Genomic DNA, 11,489 nt, shown 5'->3' with positions numbered 1-11,489 from the left:
TTTGAATCGAAAAACTCAGGTAAAACCTAAATCTCATTTTTCTTTCTCAAAAAGTATCAACAAGGACGAAACAGTGCAGATCCATAAGAGTTTGAACGGTTACATTCAAAAAACTACAAAATCTAAAAAGTAATTTTCAAAACCGTAACACAAAATTCAGATCTACGTTGTTTCAAGCCTTGATTGTGAAAATCAGTGTTAGATTCGTGTTTAGGGTTTAGAGACGAGGAGAACGATGCAAAAAAATTGAATTTCTGGTGAGATTTTAGGTTACCGGAACCTGGAGATCTCGCCGGAGAAGATGAAGTTTCCGGCGGACCTATGAAGGTTCCGGCCAGTCTTCATCTTCTCCGGCCGTTCCTTTCAGAAACCGGCGGAGGGAGAGAGGAGAGAGGTGAGAGCTTCTCTCACTAGGTTTAGGTTAGAGAGAGAGAGGAGAAAGAAGAATGAATTGAACCGGTCCCCAAACCTTTTTATAACCAACTGAACCGGACCGGTCCAATTCTGGTTCGTTTCCCCCTCAATCTAGACCGTTGGATCTAGGTTTCCATCTCCTGGATCAATCCAACGATCCCTGTGCTTTCCTGTGTGATCCGGATCCCTTGGTTTTGGTTTGGGCCTATCTTTTCGTTTTTTTTTTATTTCTTGCTACTTGCACCTTGCTGTTTCGCTATTTGAACCTCTTTTTGTTCAATTTTTCTCCTAAAAATTCCTAAAAAATTCCTACGTGTTTCTTGATGCATTTTAATATTTTTTGTGACGTTTTTACTGGTTAAAAAAAATGATAAAAATATGGGTGTTATTTTCTTGATTAATTTGTTCTTTTGACCTAATTTTGTGAATTTCTTGCCATATTTTTTCTTCATAAATTTTGGTACATGTTATGGACAATTAGTGTGCAATTTTATGATAAATGTGATGTTGATTTTATGATTGTGCTACTGTTTTCTTCTCATTATGTCTTGGTTATTCTCATCATTTCTTTACCATTTCATTTCATATTCAATTGATTGCTTTTTCCTATCACTCATGTTATATTTTTTCATCTTGTTTTGCTAACATTGTTGACTCATGTTTCACTCATCTCATAGCATCTTACCACATCGTTCTCATTTCTATTAGATTAGGTTTTATTTCTTGCAATTTTTCCTTTTTTGTATTTCCAATGGTTATGTAATATTTTAGGCTAGTTTAAATTCATCTTTTAAATCCTTGCAAGACCATAGCATGTATTTAGGACTCGATGTAAAGGATTATGGACACTATAAGTGATGTACACCGACACAAGCACCGACACATGCACACACCCCACATGGATATTCTAGATGCATGATTAGGGAATGTATGTTTAGATGTATGCTTAGGTTTTATAACACTTAGACAAAAATCATTTTTTCCAAAAAATGTGAATAACCTCACTTGAAAACCTTTTTTCCAAAATAGGAGTCAAAACTCCTCATTTTCCTTTTATTTTCTTAAGTAAAGATCTTAATGAATTTTAATCATACTTAGACTTTATTTTGCAAAATAACTAATTCCACCTCACATTTTCTAAATCTCATGCCCTTGAGGTCTCTCATCTCCATTCTTCAAAATTCCTCTTTTTCTTTTTCAAACTTAAAATCAACCAATAAAAACGAAAAAACAATTTTCGAGAATGAACTACGTTTGGTTTTGATCCCTTAAAAGGGTACGTAGGCAATGAGTCAAAACTCCTCCATGCCAAGTAAAATAAAATCTCAATCATCTTCTCTCCCCCCATTCTTCACTCAAATAAAACTTCTTTTTCAATAAGTAGGCAATAAAAGTAAAGCGTAGAAAGAAACTTAGGAGAACGGTTCTTATGGAATACCATAATCGTTCCGGGTGCCTAACACCTTCCCGTAGCGAAAACGACCTCCGAACTTAGACTCTAAGGGTTTTTTCTCAATTTTGCCCTTCCCAAGAAAAAATAGAGAATATCAAAGATTGAAAGGTTCAAGCCTAATTAATGATTTGACACCCGAAAAATCGTGATAACAGTTATCTGGTGTAGAAATATATTTGTTATAGAGATATATTTGTTATTTGTTATAGAAATATTATATATATATATATATATATATATATATATATATATATATATATTAAAATAGAATATTGAGATGTGAGGGGCAGATTTGGAATAAGGGAGAATATGTGAGGTTTATAAAAAGAGAGGTTAGGAATAGAGAAACATAATACGTGAAAACAGTTTTTGTGAGAAAAGGGATAAACCAAGATAAGAGAAGAGTCAGAGAAGAGAAAGCGGTAGAACCTTGCGATCATCTAACCTAAGGTAAGGGTGGGACTAACCTTCTTTAATCATAAGTATGTAATCCTGAAAAAGGGTTTAACCTTGTAGATGTTAATCGGTTTTGATGTTGTAGAATTAGGGTTTGAAACTAAAATTGATCGTAGAAAGAGTAGATAATCCGATGAATTAGGTTGATAATTGGTTAATTTCTAAAATAATGTTTTGGGTCAAGTTTTATATGGTTTTGAGTACCTTATCATGTATAGAAATGGTTAGACAAGTTTTGGAATCAAATTTGGGCATTGGGAAGTCAAAATTGGGATTTTGGGTTGAAAAATGGGTTTTTCCCGAGAGCTGCACAGTGACAGCATCTCATGTTTCTTGTTCTTGCGTCTTTTTCACACGTTTCCGTTTTGAATTGGCCTTTGGTGTAAACATGAAAGTTGTAGATAATTGTGTTAGCTTTCCAGTGGCTTTGAATTGACTTGAAAATGATTTTTGGTTTTTTGAGTTATGATGAAAATACTCCAAGGAGGTCTTAGTGAAATTTTATGAAAATTCGGCATAACTATTTCTAGGTCAACCCAAAACTTATGGATTGTCTCCAAACTTCAAAGCTTGTGTACTATGAATTCAATTAAGGTGTTTAAGAGTATTTAACCTATGTTATGATGTTACATGATGTTTTTCATGATTGATGTATTATTATATGAATGTATATATTGATGACTATGATGTTACATGATGTTGTTTATAATTGATGAATTATGATATTATTATGTGAAGTCATTGTTGTTGTCGTTGCCGCTGTTATCGTCAATGTCGCTAAGTTATAAGTTATTGTTCTAAGAGGTTGAAGTCGTATAAGTTGTTGAAGTTGTCTAAATTGTCGAAGCTGTCTAAGTTGTTAAAGTCGTTGGTTGTTGAGTCCATGCATAATCATTAAAGTTGAGGACTTTATGCTCTGGAATGTATAATCATTCATTTAAAGTTGGGGGTTTGATGCCCTGTGAGCCTTTTTCGCTCTATAAGTTTGGGGCTTGATGCACTGTGAGCCTTATTCGCTCTTAAAGTCGGGGGCTTGATGCCCTGATTGGTACCACATGCATGTTTAAGTTGTTGTTGTTGCATTGTTGAGTTGATGTCGTTTTTGTCGCATTGTCGTTGTTGTTAAGTTGTCATTTATCAATGAGTTGTTAATGAAGAGCTATGTGAAGTATTAATATTATTAATTGATGTTGTTTTATGTTGTTAAATTATGTTGATGAATATGATGTTATATGAAGTTGAATTATTATATGAATGTATAAGTTGATGCATATGATATTATAAGATGTTGCTCATGATTGACGAATTCTTATATGAATGTATCTATTGATAACTATGATGTTATATGATGTTGTTATGTGTTGTTAAATTCTTTTAAAGAATTATATGCTTATTATTATTGAATGTGAAATCTCACCCATTCTGTTTGAATGTTGCCTCTACGTGGGTAACGTGCAGATAACTAAGATTAGTTGTTGAAGTGAGTTGACTCTCTCACGCGTCGTCTTAGGATCGCTCTGATACGTAACGGGAAGGGGATATTTGTATTGTTTTCCATTTGTTACGTATTATTATGAATTATGTTGATGAACCATCTGAAATGGGACTTTTAAAAAGTTGTTTATGTTTAGGCTGTAGTGTCATTATGTTGAATAATGAAATGTTTTTCCGCTGCGATGTAATTTAAATTATTGATAAAAGATGTTTTAAATAAATAATAATTTTACTCTATTTATCTTTTAAAGAAGTATGACATACTGTTTAAGTTGAATACTCTGATTATTATCCAAAAAAATTCATGTTGGGAAAACGGGGTGTTACACCAACAATATAACCAGTTGCGGAGCCAAAAAAAAATGAATAGTGGGGGCAATATATACAATATATATAAATTTATAGCATAGCAATTTTAAATAATTTGTAAACTCTATTCTAATTTTGTTGCAGATCCGTCTTAAACAATTTAGACGTTGATGTACAACACTAATTTCGAAACGTTTCTATAACGCATTGGCAGTGACAAAATAAAAGATTAAATTTTCCTTAACAAATTTATATTCCTTCGTCAACTGTTTTACAACTAATTATGAATCACCATTTATTTTGACATGTTTTTCCCCCAGTTCAAGTAAAGTTTCTAGTCCTGCGACTAAGGCTTCATATTCAGCCTCGTTATTAGAGCAAAATTTATCTAGTCAAAATTTGAACTTAGTGGGAATGTTTTCAGGTGAAATGATTAAAAATCCCACTCCGCTACCATTTTTGTGGCTTGAACCATCAAAATACAGTTTCCATGGCTGAACATCTACAAAAGCTAAAGTTTCTTCAACAATGGAGTGATCGACAATAAAATCAGCAACAATTTGACCGTTTACAGATTTTAAAGACTGGTACGTCAATGAATATTATGTAAGTGCCAAGGCCCATTTACCAACCCTACTGTGTAGTATTGGTTTCGACAACATGTGTTTGATTATGTCAAAATGAGAATAAACATAAACATCAACAGACTTTATATATTGCTTAAGCTTCATGCAAGAAAAATACAAACAAAGACATAATTTTTCACTTGGATGATATCTTGTTTCAGCATCATTTGAAACCATACTAAGATAGTAAACGGCTCTTTCTACGCCATTTTCATCTTCTTGTGCTAGCATACTTCCTATAGTACAATATGAAGCAGCTATATACAATTTCATCACCTTATCCCTAAGAGGAGGTAACAGAACATGTGGGTTTATTAAATAAGCCTTAATTTCGTCGAAAGCATTTTGATGTTTTGGTTCCCATTTGAATATATCTTCTTTCCTCAATCGAAGTAATGGTGAGAACGCTTCAGTTTTGCCATTTAGATTAGAAATAAATCTTCTGAGAAAGTTGATTTTTCCCAACAAAGATTGAAGCTCTTTCTTTGTTGATGACGGTTTTGTCTCCAAAATCGCTTTTATTTTGTTTTGATTGATCTCAATGCCTTTTTTGTGAACAACAAAACCTAAAAAATCACCTACACGTACACCAAATGCACATTTTAATGGATTCATTTTCAATCCAAATTTTCCCATCCTTTCGAATGATTGTTGAAGGTGATCTAAATGATCTTTCTCGACAGATGATTTAACAACAATGTCATCTATATAAACCTGCATAAACTTTCCTATAAAATTATAAAACATAGAGTTTATTGCTCTTTGATAACAAGCACCAAAATTGTTTAATCTAAACGGCATTACTATCCATTCATAACAACCTAAAGCCCCTGGGCACCTAAAAGTCATTTTCGACATATCTTCTTCAGCAATATGAACTTGGTTATAGCCAGAATAACCATCTAGCATACTTAGGTACTTATAACCTGTTGCTGAATCGACAAGCATTTCTGCCATTGGAATAGGATATTCATCCTTATGAGTAGCTTGATTTAAGTCCCTAAAATCTATACAAACTCTAAGAGTCCCATTTTTCTTAAGAACAAGAACTTTGTTAGCTAACAAATCTACATACCTGGCAGTTCTGATGAAACCACATTTCAAAAGCCTTTCTATCTCTTCTTTGATCTTCGACTGAATTTGTGGTGCAAATCTTCTCGGGGTTTGTTTTACTGGTTTTTTGTCAAGTCGAATAGGTAACTTGAGTTCCACCATGTCTCGACTCAGACCTAGCATTTCATTATAATCCCATACGAAACAATCCTTGTATTTTTTCAATAGTTCGATGATCTAAACTTTGATGTCTTTGTCGATCTTGGTACTAATGTACGTTGGTCTTTTAATTGAAGCGCCACCTGGATCAACTTCTTCTAAAGGATTCATCATCATAAATGCAATCTAACCTTTGGTTTCCAATCGGACTATATTGAAAATTATCATTAGCATTCTTGATAAACTCTTCTTGTTCGATTCCGGCTTCTAAAGCCGCTTTTTCTTTAGTTTCGGCTTCGTAAGTTGTAATCTTGTCCTATATGTTGGGCTTAGACATCATTAATCATCGCTATATTCCCACCCAGTTAGTGAGACTCCAATCTCAGGATGTCCCCAAACTAGGGCTTTTGCATATATAGATGCTCTAGTCCGGAGTACATCCTCTTCGCCTACAAGTTCCTTTTTCTAGATGAATCCATCTTTTGAGTGAAGTTTCATAGACCAAAGGAAATTGTCATGGTTTTCATAACCAAGTTCTGAAATAGGACATGGAGCAATTTTCGCCAATTGTTTGTCGAAGATCTTCTTGGTGATGTTGTTGATAGATATTTGGCAAGTGTACAAAAAACTATCGAAGTAGTAATAAAGTTTGTATCCACAGGGACTGTATCAATTTCTACTCGGAAAAAGCGTTAAAATAAAGGATGTATTAAATTTATGGGTTGCCCTAGGAAATTGGATTTGGTTGCAATAAAAAGTAAATAACATAAAATAAAATGGTTTGATAATTGGATTAAAACAGATGATCAAGCCTTTCGAATCCTCTATTGCTCACTGTAAGTAATTTGCCTGTCTTCTCTCTCAAAGAAATTAACCTAGCTTTATGACGGATTAACTAAGTGGTTTTGATCAATCTTTTGACTCAAAACCCTTTCCTAAGTTATAACCTTTTAATCTCTTAAACCGATTGAATAACCGTGGAAGCTATGTCAGAACGTTAATTCATAAGTCATAACTCTCAATTTCCAATCTCTAGGTTCCTATGTTGAATGAAACAGAATTACTATTTCAGGATTAAAAGCTAGGGTTAGTAGTCATTCAATTCCTAAGATCAATTTATGTGATTGAAAGAAGCTAGGGTTAATAGTCATGCAACCAATCATACGAAAACCAATGAACACAAATAATTCTGAATAAAGACTAGGTTTTCATTGATGTCAAAGAGAGTTCTTAACAAATTACATGGTTCACAGATCACAAAGATTCATCTCATGGCTTAATAAATCTAAGAGTTTAGCTACTCATAACTAAACAATCAAATACATAGAAAATAGTAAACATACATAAACCAGAACCAACTATGAGTTTGGTGAGATCCAATGCGTGTTCTTCGGCTTCCTGGCGTCGTCTACACTCTATTTAGGTCTCCAAAATCGCCCCGCAAGCTTTTGGCCGCTTCTGGCTTTAATAGACACAAAATTAGGGTTTCAGAAAGCCCACCATCGTGCCACGTTTCAAGACCATTGTGGCACAATTTTCTCATTAATCCTACGTGGTAGCAAATTTACTCAACCATCGTGGCACGTTACACATTCATCGTGCCACGATTTTTCCAGCATCTTCAGGTAAATTCCACGCTTCAAACATGCCACGATTCAGGTCCATCGTGGCACGATTTCTCCAATAGCTAACTTCTTTCATTCTTCTCCAATTTGTGCAAAACTTCTCTTTTATGAATCTTAAGTTGATTTACCCATGTATACAAGCATTTGACTCTCAAAACATTACAAAAACGACGCAAATATGACTAAAAAACTAGTGTTGACGTACTGTCATCAGTTGTCAACCTCAACAATAAAGTAACTCTGATCAACTTTAATATTTTCTAACACACCATCTTCCCTCCATAAGGTACAACTTTGATGCATGGTTAAAGGAACAGCTCCGACACCATGTATCCAGTCCGTTCCCATTAGCATTTGTAATTCGTCTTGGAAGGCATCACCAAAAACAATGTTGTTGTTTTTATAGTTCCCACCACTAAGTCAACCTCGAAAGCTCCAAAAGAACTCCCAGATCTACCTTCGTAGTTAGATAATGCAACATTGTGTGGCTTCAAATCAGATTTTGACAAACTAATCTTTTTTAAGAGGGATTGTGGTAATAGATTCACGGCAGCGCCACCATCAAGTAGCACTTTGTTTACCCCAATGTTGTTAATTTTAGCTTGGGTGAACAAAGGTTTGAGATGACTCTTCATATGGTAATCAGGTCTATCAAACTTAACCTGATTATCCTTGACACAATCATTATTCATGACATAGTAACACATTGGATTATGAACAACCATTTCTTCAGTAAAATCCTCCTCATCTTCAATAACTTCTGATGTGACGTCGTATTAAATTGAAAGAATTGAAACAACGCAGATCACATCAAAATCAGCTTCAAAGTCAGTGAAGTTCGAAGTTAGTTCTTCATCTTCGACGGGGAGATTTTCCTTGACAACTGAAAGGGGAGGAAAGATTCACACAATCGTCGGCTTCCTAATCATTTCAAAGGTTGTCGTTTGTTTGTTCTTACCATTGTCAGTGTTCATAACATCTTTCAAAACAGCAACCTTCTGACGTTGGAACCTTCACCACTGAGTTTTGGTCACGGGATTTTTTCCTTTGTAGTTGTTGTTATAGCCAAACATTTTTGCATCAGTTGCCCCATTTTGATTGTTAGTACCAGTGGTCCTTTTGACCCACTTTGCAGGTGGAAAAATGTAGTTGGATTTCTTCCCATCGGAGAAAACCCATTTCTCAACTAGAGAATTGGAAGGTGTATTGAAAGTTTTCACTTGATCCTTCTTTTGGTGTCCGTTTGGAGGTGTATCTTTGTAAGGAACACCCCTTTTGTCGAAACTGGACTTAGGTTTCTTATTAGCCCTCTTTCCTTTCCGTTTCGACTGGGGTCGAAAACCTTCAACATTTTTTGCTACCTCTTTTTCAAACACAACACTACATCTAGGACACTGCATGACTGGAGAACCAAAATTTTTGTATCTATTCAGAAAAGCAATTAGATCTTCCTCAGTTTAGGAAACACAACCTTTATCTTCTTTGCATATTGGTCTTTCGTAACCATTGCATCAACACAATCATGGTCTTCAATAGCCATTTCAAAATCAACCTTTGGGCTTTCAGTAGCCACTACAAGTTCAATCTTAGATATTTCCACCATGTTCACATCAGCTATATCAACATACATTGAATATGCTTTTTTCAAAGGATCAACTTGCATTGGTTGCTTCGATTTGTCTTCAAACTTTAGCATGCCTTCATCAAAGGCTTTCTGCACTGAGTCTCTGAAAATTACACAACGAGATGTGTTATGACCTAAGAAACCATGAAATTTACAAAATCATCTCTTCTTCCTTTGTTCAAGCGGATGCATTTTCAGGCCTTTAGGCACAACCATTATGCCTTCAGCAACTAAAAGATCGAAGATTTCATCACATTTGGTAACATCAAATGTATATGTTTTAGATGCATATTTATCATTTTTAGGTTCCTCATGATTTTTGCCATTAGATGGCTTTAATACTTTGCATGTATAGGGAGGTCCTGGTTTTAATTCAGCGACGTTAATTTCACTTTCTTCGATAGTGCTCCATTCAAAGTCGAAGTCTTGGTCGCTATCGTTAGTGTCGACATATGCAACCGTTTCCTTTTTACCGAACCTGCTAGTCCTTGCTTTTTCAGCTTTAAGTCTTTCGACTTGTTGGACCCTATCAGCTAATTGTGCCATATCTCTTAGATATTGTGTATCTAATTTCTTTAGAATGGAACAGTCTAAGCCGTCAATAGCCATCTCGACCAATTCATGTTCAGGCACTTGGGGTAAAGCATCTATACTTGAGGAGTCTGAACCTATTCAAATAATCATCTACAGGCTCTGACATTTTACGTCGAACACTGGCCAATTCTTTAAGACTAATCTTAGATTGCTCATGTAAAATTGTTCATGGAAAGCCTTTTCTAGTTGACTCCAAGTGAAAATGGAACATGGGGGTAATGTTGTGAACCAAGTGAATGCATTTTTTGTTAAAGAACTTGGAAAATACTTCATTCTCAAATTCTCATTGTTTGCTATATTACTTACCTCTGTCAAATAACGAGTGATATGTTCGACAGTGGATTCATTAGTTTCTCCATCAAATATGGTGAATTTAGTGATTTTCCATCCCATAGGTAATTCTTCCATTAACACATATTCAGACAAGGCTGACACAAAATTAGGCCTATGTAAACCCATATTAAAACCATTTTGAGTCAAAAGAGTTTCAACTATGTTAGCTATATTATTTTGACCTTCAAAGTTATTTTGTTGGGCTCAACTAACGATATGATCAGTGTCTTGGTTCCTTTGAACCAATATTGGGACTCTTTCTTGTACCCTTGGTACTTGTGGTTCGACCACAGGTTGTTGTAATGGGTTTGCAAGAATCCCATTATTAGGTTTATCTATGTATATTTCGACAGGCCTAGATTTTGGTTTTGAGGTTTCGGCGTATTACGTACAACATGATCGTAAAAGAAATCAGCAATTCGTCCCATTTGATCAGATAGTGATAGGTAACTATTGTGAGTTTCCTGAATTAAAGGGTTAAAAAATTGTACCAATTTGTTGTGTCATAATATTGACCATTTCATGGTTACAGTCTTCCATTTGGTGCTTCAAAGCAACTAAAGAAGCATTGGTCAGTGATTGTTGAGGATTTGAACTAGGAGCGTTCGCCCTAGGGTAATAGAAATGAGGGCGTACTATATTCAAATTCTCTGAATAAGTGGATGGGTTAGTATGGTGGCCTACCATAAAGGATGAAGGCATGCCATATGGATGATTCATGTGATTTATTGGATCAAAAGTCCATAGACTATGATTTGGCTGAGCACCAAAACTGACATTAGATTGGGCCGCTGAAGCAAAGTTCGAGGCCGAAGCGGGCATAACTGACGATATATGGGCATGAATTGTTGACCCCATCGCCTCGGTATGACTTGTGCCAATGATGAGTCATTTATATGCTATTTTAATATGCTTTTTAGTTTAGCTTTATTTAGATTTTATATAATTTTATATTAGTATTATTTCCTTTTTAGGATAGTTTACTTTAAATTGCAATTTATTATATTTCAAGGAAGAATATTGGATGGATTGAGTCTTGGAGCAAAAGAAAGGGATTTGGAGCAGATTGGACACGAAAATACGAAGATTGGGAAACAAAATATATCTCCCACAAGTCAGAAGCCTGGCACGGCCCGTGCTAGCCTTGGCACGGCCGTGCCACCCTCCAGAGACCTTTTGCTGCTTTTGCTTGGACTCCAAGCTATTCTATTTTGGCGCACAATCTACTGAGGAATATTCTTGGAATATACTTGCTTAGATTTTAAGTCAATTGTGTACTATAAATAGAGTAGCTAGCCATCACAAATATTCATCTTTACTTGGAATACAATAAGTGACAATTGCTTTTC

The sequence above is a fragment of the Medicago truncatula genome, chromosome 7 (assembly GCF_003473485.1).
Source record: "Medicago truncatula cultivar Jemalong A17 chromosome 7, MtrunA17r5.0-ANR, whole genome shotgun sequence".
In the NCBI taxonomy this organism is placed as follows: domain Eukaryota; kingdom Viridiplantae; phylum Streptophyta; class Magnoliopsida; order Fabales; family Fabaceae; genus Medicago; species Medicago truncatula.
This window is presented reverse-complemented; position numbering follows the sequence as displayed.